Consider the following 14,315-nt stretch of genomic DNA (forward strand, 5'->3'; position numbering starts at 1 on the left):
TATGTATTAACTATGCTATTATTTTTATGCATGCTATGTATGTAAATACTTGATTTGGTGCTGTAGACACCCATTTTCTTAAAAGATAGAACTAGCAAGAGTTCATCTCCTAAGAGGACTCTTTCACCACCATATCTTTTAAAGCAACAACCACACCAATAAACGTGCAACAACCGAGCAAGATCTAGTTGCATTAGGATTCTATTATTAATATGATTCTAAAAATAGTTAGTTTTTTCACTATAAATACATGTAATCCTCCCCCGTTGTAAGACAAGGATTTACATACAAAATACAGAGGAAAGCACGGAAAATACAAAGGCAAAGCTATTGTAAACGATTCGAAAAGGGAAATAAAAGGTAGCATCTTTTTTTACATTGATTCGTTCTTTTCTCGCATGTGCATGTTATTTTTCTTGAGATTTGGTTTGAATAACCCAAAGCGTGGGTTGCGCCGATGACCAAAAAGGGGTGGGGCTTCGAAGTTTCAAACCTAGATCTACTCCCGAGGCATGTTCATTTTTAAAGTATTAATATTCCCCTTAAGTCAATCTTAATCTTTAATTTACCTTGAATTTACCCTTTAATTTTACTTTTATTAATTTCGTCCCATATATATATTTTTAATATTTTTTATTTATTTACTATATTCATTTTTTTATATTATATTTTTTATATATATCTTATATCATTATGTATATATATATATGTATATATGTATTAATTTTTCTATTTACTATTTATATATATATATTCTTAATATTCTATTTTTGTTTTTATTATTTATATATTATATTTTTACTTTATTTTATTTTTCTATTATTTTTTTAATATCATATATCTTTATTTTTATTTTTTTACTTAGTATTATATATTTATTATTTTTATTTAGTAAATACTACTTTATATGTACATATTTTTTTTTATTCATTTTTAATTTCTTTTACCTTTTTTATTTTTTTACTCCATTAATTTTTTTCCTTTATCAGTGTCTTTGTTTTTTTAACATTTTATTCATTTTGGTTTTTTTATTTTTTTACGTGTTTTGTTATTTTTTATTTCTCTTTTAGCATGTACACCCTTGATTGAGAAACTAAGATATCCCTTCTTGGACTTTTACTAAAGTTAGTTATTATACTCAAATAGTGATTTGGAGCATACCTTTTCCTCAAAATGGTTCTCAATTCAATCAACATGTTTACCAGTTCACGAAATTTCTTCATATTTAAAGATAACTCTTGCCACCACGTTAATGCATAATTTATAAAGGATTTAGTGGCTAGATTTACCTTCGTTACTTCGGAGTATTGATGATATCCAAAGAGTCTTTCGATATTATCTTCCAACATGATATATGCCTATGGATCTTTTCCCTGATAGGGTGGTATAGAAATCTTGGTTTTATTGAGGTTATCATTTGTTCGAGGATAAAACCTTTGAGGTCCACGCCCTGACTTCCCACGCCTTATTTTGAAATATTTTCAACTTCTTCATTTCGTCTTTCCCATCCTTGAATTAGTTCATGAAGCGGTTCCAAATTTTCCTTAATTTTATTGACAACTCAACAATCATTGCTTGTATTTGCAAGTTTGGTGCACCACCATCATTTTGGCCGTCATCTTCTGAAATATGAGAATTGTCCCTTGAATGGAAAGACATGATTAGTAAAAATGATGAAAATAAAACCTCAGCAACATAAAGCCTTAGCAAATTACTCCAACGAGAGTCACTCATACTCGTGTTTCACTCGGGATGGATTTTACCCATGATATGCTCTTTTTCCTTTTACCACTCTTGCTCATTTTTTAAGTCCTTTATATAACTCCCTCAATGTTTGAAAATAATTTCTTGTGGAATTCAACTGAAACAAGTTGATATAGAAGGTTAGGTAATATGATGGCCACAAGTGACAAAGGAAATGTGAGAATGGGTAATGAAATAGAAAGATAAAGAGAGAGAAAATAAATGAAACGAATATCAGACCTTCTTAATAATTTTTTTCAACGATGGAAAGATTGCTCTCTCCCTCTTTAAAACTTTTCTTTTTATTTTTTGTAATAATTATTTTTTGATTTTTTTAAATGTTTTCACTAACCGAGAGAGAGAAAAAATTAACTTATTGAACAGTCGTAGCACTATACAAATTGATATGATCCCAATTGTGGTGTCATGAATTGTATGAGTTTTGACCGATCTTGATTCTAGTAAGCGGGTGAACTTGTAACTTGAAAATTATGAAAACAACTCTTAATGAGATGATAATTACTTATATGAATGTTTTTTATGTTGGATATAAAAATAAGAAATTGAACTGTTAAGGATGGATGTTATTAAGGGTAAAATGAGGTTATAATGGAATATGGAGAGTGATGGGTTTATGCTGTAAGAGAAATTGAAATATTATGGAGGAAATAATGAGTTCATAAGGATGAAAGGATGATAGATTGAGACCCACTAGCTATATGGAGCTAGGAACCAACAATATAATATGATGGAACTGTAGTGGTAGGATATGGAACGTGACCCTTTAGCTATAAAAGAGTTAAGAACCAGCGTTATAAACAATGTAATGGATGAATGCCATAAGAATGCACTTGAAGCTGATAGAGCTCTTAAAATAACTAAAAAGAAAGCAATTTATAAAAGAGGGTTTCTATATATCAAAGTGTGATTACAAATGAATAAAAAGGTTCCTATTTATTTTGTACATACTTTGAATATGAAATGTCACACAAAGGAGATGAATGCTTCATCAAAATGGTGTTAAATGCTTTGAATGCCTTTTTTCTTTTTATCTCCTTTAGTGGATGGATATTCTAGATAATTTAAGATGAGTTTAGACATTTTTGTGGCTAAATGGAGATACAATTTCGTCTATGGGGATGTCTCTTCCTATTCCACGCTCATCTATAGGCCACTATTCCTTCTCAAATGTCACAAAGATGACCATTACATGTCTCCTTATAGATATCTAAAGCCACCAAAAAGATAATAAAGATTGTCTTGAATGTTTTTATAAAAATAATGAAAACCTTCAATTGCTTGTCTTCTCACTGAATATGAAGAGATTTTCATTGATTCATGCTCATCCTTGTATAAAATTCCCATAATGAAAATTCTAACCTGCACCGTCTTCAGTAAAATGATCATATATCAACCTCTGAATATCAGATTGATGTGATTCAAACGGATTTGAAAAGCTAAGAGATGGAGGAATAATTTCCAATTGATTTCAGGAACCAAACGCGTCTGTATTGCATCCAAAAATGGAAAACAAACTGAGTTAATTTTTTTTTCATTTATCGTGATTGTTCATATCCCTTCATGCACCTAGGCGCAAAATAAGCAAATGATCATGCTAACATGAAATAAAACTTAAACATGTCACCAAAACATTAAATGAGCTAGTTTAATTAATGAACCAGTTTAATTGAATTAACTAGATTAATTATTGAACTAGTTTTTTTAATAAAACAACATGCTTAAATTAAGTAGCTTTCATAAAGACATACATTCTTTAATGAACTCATTCTTATATGAATTAAACATGCTTTAATGAAATATCATGCATATTTATTCAAGTACATTAAACAAACTACATGCATAATGAAATAAACTACAATTCATATTTATTCAAGTGAATTAAATCAACTAATATACATAATTAAACATGAAAACCAATTGATGTTCATGCAATCTCATGCACAAGTATAATCATGCAAATGAATGATAACATGTGATAGTAAATCATCTCGTAATATGAAAAAGCATGCTTACAACAATGTAACGCATAAATAAGAAAATAAAGATGAAGTAAGGTAGAGTTATCCTTAATGATCTTCCATAATGTGATTAAACCATAGAGAAAATTGGTGTTGATCCGGATCACATCAATAAATATGGAAAACATGGTTCATTAGGTCCATAATGTCGTTGGGGTATTTTTGAGCCTAAACGACATTACAAGGAATTTGTAGTTCTAATAACGAGTTTTGAAAGTTTCCTTTTCTACATCGGAATACTTGACTGTTAGTTTATAATACCTTGACCTCAAACCGATCTTGGAAAACACACTTCTCTGAGCATGTCAAAAAGGACACCGATCCTCGGGAGGGGGTATGGGTTCTACACTGTCAGTTTTAATAATTATCGTTAATCGATGCACAACCTCATTGATTGATCATTATTTTTCATAAATAAGACAGCGCACCCCAAGGAGAGATTCTTAGTCAAATTAAGCCCTTTTCTAGGTGTTTTTGGAGTTGGACTTTAAGTTCTCGTAAGTCTGTCAATACCATGCGGTAAGGATCAATGGACACGGGCATTGATCTTAACAAAACTTCTATATTGAATTCTTATTCAACTCTTAACTCTGGGCGTCAAACCTTTAAATCAACTATATGCGCTATGAATGCCTCAACAAATTGATCCAACAACCTCTGAGCTATCAATAAAGAAATGATTCGGGACATAAAATCAAGATCCTTACCCTAAAATACCACTTTGCTCCCATCAACCTTTCTTAGGCTCACATCATTTCCAGTTAGTCAATCCATACCAAGGATTACATCAAATTCTCTAATGGGTAACTCCATCAAATCGACTAGGAACGTTTCACCTTGAACTTCTACAAGACAATGCCAATGTATCTTGTCCACAATGATGTCTAACCCTATAGGGTTGGAGACTTTGACCCCTATCTATAAGTTTTCAGCATGTATACTTCTCTTATGAGCAAGGTCGCCATAAATATATGAATTATTAGACCCCATATCTAATAATATGGTGAAAGGAAAGGAAGACACTATAAAGATACTTAAAATAACATTGGCAGCGTCGCACTCCTCCTAACCTCTCATAACATACTACCTTGAAGCCACTATCGACGCAGACCCAACAGCAGACCTAGCAGTACACTGACCTCTTTACATAGATGGTGCCGACCTTTGAGTCGACATAGGAACCTCACTCTGAACCGCATGGTAATCATAGATCAAGTAGTTAAGTGATCTGTAACCATAGCAAGCCTTCGTTACCCGGTGACACTCTCCCGAATGTCTTTTAACATAGTGCTTGCATTGAGGATGAAATCTTCTCCTTATAGGTTCACTAGCACTCACCATCAAAGCAAAAGCTAATGGTCTCCTCTTAAACTATAACATACTCTAACACTCATTTCCCATATATGTCCCCATACACAAGTCACAAATGTCACATGACTTTTAAAATATTTTTGTCCTTGAAAACCATTAAAATTGTGCTTCTTTAAATAAAACATTTTAATATAATAATATTCACCATTTTGTACTTAAACTTTGCCAACTTTCCAAAATGGCTTAATTTCATATTCTAACTTGAATTTCAACCCTCAAACATTAATTTCCATTAATTTACATCAATTATTGAGTAATTACACATTCATTACAAAACCTTTCAAAATTATAGAATAGGTCCCTTAACTTTTGAAAAATTAAACATTGGCCTAAAATATTTCTAAGGCTTTTAGAACCTCCCAAATATCATTTCAAACCCATGAGAATTTTCCCACAATTTTCCCAACTTATTTCCTCATGGTCGAATACTTTAAGGGTATATTTCTCATGGTTTTCACTTGATTTCAATCATGAAACCAACCTCTATTCAATATTTCAAGACCTATTGAATCAAACCCCTAACTTAATTTCATCAAAATACATCTTTCCCCTAAAGCTAAGGTTTTGTCGAATTCAACATAGGCTTATATAGCATGTACAAGTGATTTCAATCAATAATCATGCTCGTGTATAATTCTACAGCCTCAAAAACATCATAATCCTTCATTAATTTCATAAATCCTAATGTGAACACAAACCTAAAATTTGGGATCTTTGAACACAAGCAAGATTAGTATGAAATATCGGTACCAAATGATAGCATTTTTCGCGTGGAACAATTTTTTATTTCACAGCATAATCAAAAATCCAATGGAAACTGATCAAAAATCAAAAAAAATCTCTTACCTTATGATGGTGTTCATGTCTTGGATCTAAAAATAGGACAAGTTTCATGAAATTTCTAAACTAAATTTCATGTTAATATAACCTTATTTAAGCTTAAATGAATATTAAATTAATTTAATTAGGAAAAGACCATTTTACCCTTAATGAAACTTCATAATTATCATCAAACCAAGCCACATCAACCTTATCATCTTCCAAAAGTCAAAGATGAATAAATTATTTCACCCTTTACCATTTTGCCATGTAACTTTCCAAAAATTACAATTGCCACTTTGATCAAACTGTCCAAAATTAACATGGAATTAAATCCTTAAATCCAATGGTTTGTATTATTTTCCATAATTTAAAAATGTGGAAATAATTTTTTCAAGCATAATTTAGCATCCCTCAAATTTTCTCAAAATTTCTATGCGATCCGATTTACAGATTTCATACGGGAGTTTAACATTTTCTAGTTTTCAACATAAATTTCAGATCAATAATCTGATTTCAATAAAACCCCCCACTCTAAAATGTAAACTATCTATTTATGGAATAAAAAATATTTTTGAGAAAATTACAAACAGGACCCTAAATTTTTCCTAATTTTATACTTTGCCATTAAACTTTCAAAACTTATATTTTGGTCACTAACAAAAATTTAGGGTATTACAACTTTCCAGTTAAGAAAAGTTTGTCCTCGGATTTTATTGCATACCTGATGTGAAGAGATGCATATATTGTCTTTTCATGTCATCTTCCCTTTCCCAGGTAGCTTCCTCGACTTTATGATTCCTCCAAAGAACTGTGACTAAATGAATCATCTTGTTTTGTTATTGTTGAAAACATTTTGATATTTCGATATAACAAATTAAGTTAAATGAATTTTAAGATTTTCCAAAATGATTTTCTAAGTATATTCGATATAATTATTGAATATCAAAACATTACTCAAAATATTTCAAAAATCATTTTTAATCCTTACTTAAGTGTAAAATTAAGTTTTAATCTTAAAACAATTTCAAAATAATTTTACAAAGTATTTCGAACCATTTCAAAGCCAAAAATTCCAGATTGCTCAAAGGGAACCGATTCCCCCCGAAGGGGGTACCGATTCCCCCTGAATGGTTTGGCTCCGAGATTTCCAGAATGCTCAGAGGGAACCGATTCCCCCATAGGGGGTACCGATTCCCCCCTGTTCAAAGGTCGAAATATTTGAATTTTACACTTAGAGAACCGATTCCCTATGTGGGGGAACCGATTCCCCCCCACGCTCCAAGCTATTTTATTAATTGTTTTCACACTAAAACGGCTATATTATCTTCATTAATTATCCCCAACATTCAGAAGTGATTCAAGGTGTATTTAAACAAGTTCTGCAGCCCTTGATCAACAAGAAAATATAGAGAAACAAGAGTGAAAGCATCAAACACAAAGTTTGTGCAAATCAAGCCAATTTTCCTTTCAATATTCATTTTGTTTTCAAGGAACACCATTTGTGCTCATTTGTAATTATTTGTGAGTGTTCTTTTCTTGTTCTAGAATTGTGCAAACATCTTACCTTGTGAGGTTTTCCTTGTAAGTTTGCAAATTTGTAATCTTCTCTTTGGGAAAGAGTGTTCTCAAGAATTGGGGTATATTCTTGAGGGTGTTGTAAGGTTATCTCTTTGGCCTCAAAAGAAAGAACAAATTAGTGAATTTGTTGGAAAATCCCTAGTGTGGATAGCTAAGGTAGTGGACGTAGACTTTGATTGAGAAAGTCGAACCACTCTAAATTGCTGTGCAATTACTTTCAATTTTCTGCAAAAGCTTCCACCAAATTTTTAATTGCCAATTCACCCCCCTCTTGGCCAATTCCGTCAATCGATTAACTCAACAATTGGTATCAGAGCCTAACTCATTTGAAGGTTTAATCGCCTCTTGAGTCGATCCGGGAAGAGTTAAATCGATAAAGATGGCGTCCACTTCCGGTTCATTCTCCATGGAAGAATCCAGACCAATTGGCGTGCCTCCACACTTCAATGGAACAAATTATCGTCATTGGAAGAGGTGTATGATGATATTCATCAAAGCGTTTGATATGGAAGCTTGGATGATAATCAAGAAAGGATATTCCTCTCTTACTAAGAAGGCAAAGAAGTAGAGTATTCAAGAACGGAATGAAGCTCAACAAAACTCAAAGGCTATGCACATGTTGTGTTGTGCAATTGATCCTAATGTATATAAAGGAGTTTCTTCTTGTTCAAGTGCCAAGGAAATGTGGGATAAGCTTGAGGAGATCTATAGAGACAAGGAAGAAGAAGAACCAATAAAAGTGATGTCTCTATTAGCTCTCACAGAGCCAAAGGTATCTTCTAAATCAATATATCAAATTCAAAATCTTTTAATGAGTTACAAGATGCTTATGATAAATTATTTTCGGAGTTTGAGACCATGAACTCCAAATACAATAAATTGTTTCTAAATTTATTGCTAAAATGATCTTCTTTTGAAAGCTAAAACAGACTTGGAAAATCAATGAATGTTGAGAAAAGAGTTAGAGCTTTCAAAATAAAATCTGAAAACTTTGAAAAGAAATTTTCAAATTAAACAAACTTCTTCTAGAAATGAAAATGGATTTGAAAATCAAAATGAAATCTTGAAGAAGGATTTAGAACTCTCAAAAATGAAATTTGAAAGTATTGAAAAAGAAAATTTCAATTTAAAATATAAGCTTGAATGTTTAACAAAAGAAAAAGAGATCATTCTAAATAATTCATCTAGTTCAATAATGACAATATGTTCACATTGTCATTATCATGGTCATAAGGAACATACTTGTCCTTTAAAGAAAGGAAAACGATTTAAAATTAGACAAGTATGGATTCCAAAAGGAACAAGAGGCATTGAAACTAATGTTCAAGGATCCAAAGCAATTTGGATACCAAAATCTACTTAAATGTCTCTTGTAGGTGTGTGGGACCAATGGTGATGAAGTTGATGATATTCAAGATGCTCTAGCCACACATGAAAAAGTAATGGGTAACCTCTAAACTTATTTTTTTTATTTTATTTGGTTGCTCATTTATTCTATGCATGTATGAGGTTTTAAATGTTAAATAATTCTAAATGATTATGTTTTGTCTCATGTATGTTGAAAAATATTGTATGATGAACATGGTAATTTTTTTTTCATAAACTCTAGTTCATCATATTAATTTTTGGTCAAAATTATTTTTTAAAATGTAATTGATATCTCTTTAATAATTGATATTGATTTTTCAAGAACTTTGGTTTTGCAAAATTTTGATATGAAATTTTTAATGTTTATGCATAGATTTTTGTTTAAATATTATAAAGTTTTAATGCATAACATTTTCAAAAACTATATGATGTGCTCTTGCTCTCTATAATCAACATTGCATAATGTTTATATGTGAATGGGTTAAAAGCATAATCTTTTGAAAAATAAATTTGATAAAAGATACAATGTTTTATTTTAAATGATTACAAAATTGATTGACATTGCATCTACTTTCGATTAAACTTATTGGTCATAGAATAGGAAACATATACATGGTGCATTTAGATTCTTTTGATATGACTAATTTATGCGTAGTGGCTAAGGATGAACATGATAGTTGGTTGTGGCATAGAAGACTAGGACATGCTAGTATGAGTGTTTTGCAACGGTTAATTCAAGGAGACCTAGTAAGAGGGTTGCCTAAGCTTAAATTTGATAATGATAAAATATGTGATTCTTGTGCTAAAGGAAAACAAAAGAGAGTTTCTTTTAAATCCATTAATGATGTATCAACCAGTAGAGTTTTACAATTGATCCATTTAGATCTTTTTGGGCCAACTAGAACTACTAGCTTGGTGGAAAACAATATGTGTTTGTCTTGGTAGATGACTATTCTAGATATACTTGGGTTATATTTTTAAATACTAAAGATGAAGCATTAGAAAAATTCATCACGTTTTCAAAAGTAATCCAAAATGCAAAAGGTTAATCTATAACTAGTGTTAGGAGTGATCATGGAACTGAATTTGAAAATCTTGGATTTACTGAATTTTGTAACTCTAACGGTATTAGTCATAATTTTTCAGCACCTAGAACCCCTCAACAAAATGGAGTTGTTGAGAGGAAAAATCGAACTTTAGAAGAAATGGCTAGAACCATGCTTTGTGAAAATAATTTGCCAAAATATTTTTGGGCGGAAGCCACAAATACCGCTTGTTATGTTGTAAATCGAGTAATGATTAGGCCAATTTTAAAGAAAACTCCATATGAAATTTTCAAAAATAAAAAGCCTAACATTAGTTATTTTCATCCTTTTGGTAAATGTTGTTTTAAACAACGGTAAAGAAAACCTTGGCAATTTGATGCTAAAAGTGATAAAGGAATTTTTCTGGGTTATTCCTTAAATTCTACAGCCTATCGTGTATTTAATAAAAGAACTTTAGTTGTAGAAAAGTCTATACATGTTGTTTTCGATGATAATCCCCTTCTGAGGAAGGATTCTTGTGTGAATAATGATGTAGGTGTTATAAATACAAATGACGTTAGACATGACGTTGGAGAACCATCATCAAAGGAAGAAATGAAAAATGAGGAAACTCATGATCCTCTTGAAAATCCAACCATTGAAGAAAGGGAAGTATCTTATCCAAGAGAGTACAACTATGTCAAGGATGGTGAAATTATAGGTGATCCATCAAAAGGGGTAACAACTCGATCTTCTCTTAGAAATATTTGTAATATGTTGCATTTATCCATGCATAGAGCCTAAGAATATTAAAGAAGCATTAAATGATGAACATTGGATTATGGCTATGTAAGAAGAGTTAAATCAATTTGAGAGAAGTAAAGTATGGACATTAGTTGAAAGGTCTAGTAATAAATCTACTGTAGGTACTAGATGGGTATTAGGAATAAGCTTGATGAGAGTGGTAATAGTGAGAAACAATGCTAGACTTGTTGTCAAGGGTATACTCAGAAGAAGGCATAGACTATGATGAAACATACGCTCCCGTAGCTAGGATGGAAGCAATTAGAATGTTATTAGCATTTGCATGTTTTCATGAATTTAAATTATATCAAATGAATGTTAAAAGTGCATTTTTAAATGGTTTTATAAAAGAAGAAGTGTATGTGGAACAACCTCTAGTTTTTGAAGATTCAAAATTTCCAGATTCTTAAATTGACAAAAGCTCTTTATGGTTTAAAACAAGCTCCTAGAGCTTGGTATGAAAGATTGTCAATTTTTTAATTGAAAAAGGTTTTTCAAAAGGAAAGGTTGACACTACATTGTTTTTAAAGCATAAAGGTAAAGATTTATTAGTAGTTCAAATTTATGTTGATGATATAATATTTGGTTTCTACTAATGATGTTCTTTGCCAAGAATTTTCTAAGCTAATGCAAAGTGAGTTTGAGATGAGCATGATGGGGGATCTCTCATTTTTCTTGGGACTCCAAATCAAGCAAAGAAAAGATGGCATCTTCATTAATCAAGCTAAGTACGTCAAAGATATGCTCAAGAAGTTTGGACTGGAAAATGGGAAACCTCATGACACTCCAATGAGCTCTTCAACAAAGCTTGACTTAGATGAATGAGGTAAATGTGTAGATGTTAAATTATATAGGTCAATGATTGGCTCTTTGCTTTATCTAACTGCAAGTAGACGGACATTATGTTTAGTGTTTGCTTATGTGCTAGATTTCAATCATGTCCTAAGGAATCACATTTACTAGCTGTTAAGAGAATCTTTAGATACCTTAAGGACACTCCTAGTTTAGGACTTTGGTATCCTAGAGACTCTAGCTTTAGCTTGCATGCCTTTTCTGATGCGGATTATGGAGGATGCAAATTAGATAGGAAAAGCACCTCCGGTAGTTGTCAATTCCTTGGAAATATGCTGATTTCTTGGTTTTCAAAGAAGCAAAATTATGTTGCATTATCTACCACTGAAGCGGAATACATTTCAGCCGGTAGTTGTTGTGCACAAGTTTTATGGATGAAACAACAACTTTTTGATTATGGAATTGAAGTAGGTACCATTCCTATCAAGTGTGACAATACTAGTGCTATTTGTCTCACTAAAAATCCCATTCAACACTCTAGAACTAAGCACATTGAAATAAGACATCACTTCATTAGAGACCATGTCACTAAGGAAGATGTAGTTCTAGAATATGTTGATACTTTGCATCAATTAGCAGATATCTTTACAAAACCTTTAGACAAGAAACGATTTTGGACACTTAGGAGAGAATTAGGTTTAACCAATCTATCTTCACTGAGTGTTTAACATAATTTTAGCACTTTTAATAATAAATGAAAAATGCTTATAATAGCAATTTTTGATTGCATTCATTGCTATTAGTTAGGGGGAGTTTATGATTCGTGATGAAAAATTAATTTTATGTTCAAATATCATTTAAAGATTAATTGAATTGTTTGAACATGATTAATTTTCAATATATGAGTTGCCAATACCACTAGAGGAAATTAATTTAGCATTTTGGGTGTTTAAAATCGGATTTTAGCATTTTGGTGCAGAGGGAATCGATCCCCCCTTGAGGGAACCGATTCCCCCTTTGAAGGGGAACCGATTCCCCCCACAGGGGAATCGATACCCCCATGGGGCTCTGGTTATACATGGGCAGAACCCTTACTTTTGTTCAAAACCCTTCTCTTCCTTGCCACCGTTTCCTCTAAACTCTCTCCCTATCTCCATTCTTGCCTCAAATCAACATTCTTAATCGGAATTCACTTCAAATATCATCTTCTAAACCTGTTGGAATCATCAAAAATGTGCAAACTTCATCTAATCTCACTCAAATCTGAAATCCTTCAAGGTATTTTTCCAAAACTTCTATTTCATCAATTTATAAACATAGAACAAGTTTTAATTAGTTCTAGGATGAACTTTAGATCAGGCATTAATTGTGTTTTGCTTGAATTATGTTGTTGTTATGAAAACTATATTGTTTCTCAAAACCGTATTTTTCAAAAGTTTTCAAAAACTTTGCCCATTAGGATTGATTTAGAGAACCTTGAAATATTGAGGACTCAATTGAGTTTTGGGATTAATTAAATTGCATACATTTGTTTTCAAAATTGCAGGTTATCCAATCTATTCTGATTTCCTTCACCATGTCTAATCCTAAACGTGCTAGGTCTTCATCTAGTCGTTCACACCGACAACCAAATCCACCTCCAAATCTTCCACCTATTCCAATTTCTAATCCTAATCCTATTGATCCTAATTTGACTATCCAAAATTCGTGTTTCAATCATCCTGGTCCTAGAAATCATCGTTTTTGGTATTATCAATATTTCGACTCTTACAAAATCCGGGAAGAACGTATTCCTTCTCGTCAAGCTATGTTAGCTATCAATTTTAAATATCTTCCTCTTTTACAAGAGTGGAAATTTGATAAACTCTTTGACCTTGAACCCATCGTTTACCATCAACTTGTTCATATTTTCTATTCTAATGCCGTTTGTGTTAAAGACCAAACTGAAACCGAAACCATAGGAATTCGTTCCTACCTTCTAGGACAATATATATTGACTCGGCTTACATAGCCAATACATTCGAATTAGATAATGAAGGAATTTCAAATGAAAAACAGGTTTTAGGATCTCGTTATAAAAGACGGGATAGTGCAAGAGTCCTAGACCTTCATGAACGTTTTCTTCATCTAATGATTTCATGGTGGTTTCGACCATCTGGAGGTCGTTATTCTACTCTTAGAGCCTTAGATCTTTGGTGGTTACATTGTTTCGAAAACAATATTAAAATCAACCTACCTCAGATTATTTTTGCTGAAATTGTTGAAACCGTAAATCTTGTTCCTAATAAAAAAACTTTGTTCATCTCTTGTTTACGGTTGTATTTTGAGTAATTTGTTTTCCAAAGCTGGGCTTAGAGTTGGTCTAGATGTCGTTTTTCCTCTTAAGAAACAAATTAACCTTCTTTCCTTAACGAGAGCGGATGGATTAAGGATAAGGAAACCGAGGAATGGGTTCGATCTTCTGCAACTACTCCGGGAGCTAGTTCTTCACAAGCTCCACCCGAAGCTGACGAAGATCTCGAGCAATTAATGCGAGACATCGATGAAGCTGAAGATGAACCTGAGCAGCCCGAGGAGAAGCCCGAAGAGCAAGCACAACAATCGACTCAAATGCCTCCATATTTTCAACCTTTTATGGAGACATTTGATTACCGATATGCGACCATGGATTCGCGCTTTAATTCTATAGAGTCCCATTTATCCACAATAGGAGCTCAACAATTAGAAATTCTTAGAGAAATGCGTGCAAATAATGAAGCAACCAACGCACGTA

This window comes from Hibiscus syriacus, unplaced genomic scaffold (assembly GCF_006381635.1).
Source record: "Hibiscus syriacus cultivar Baekdansim isolate YM2019G1 unplaced genomic scaffold, ASM638163v2 tig00110332_pilon, whole genome shotgun sequence".
Lineage (NCBI taxonomy): Eukaryota > Viridiplantae > Streptophyta > Magnoliopsida > Malvales > Malvaceae > Hibiscus > Hibiscus syriacus.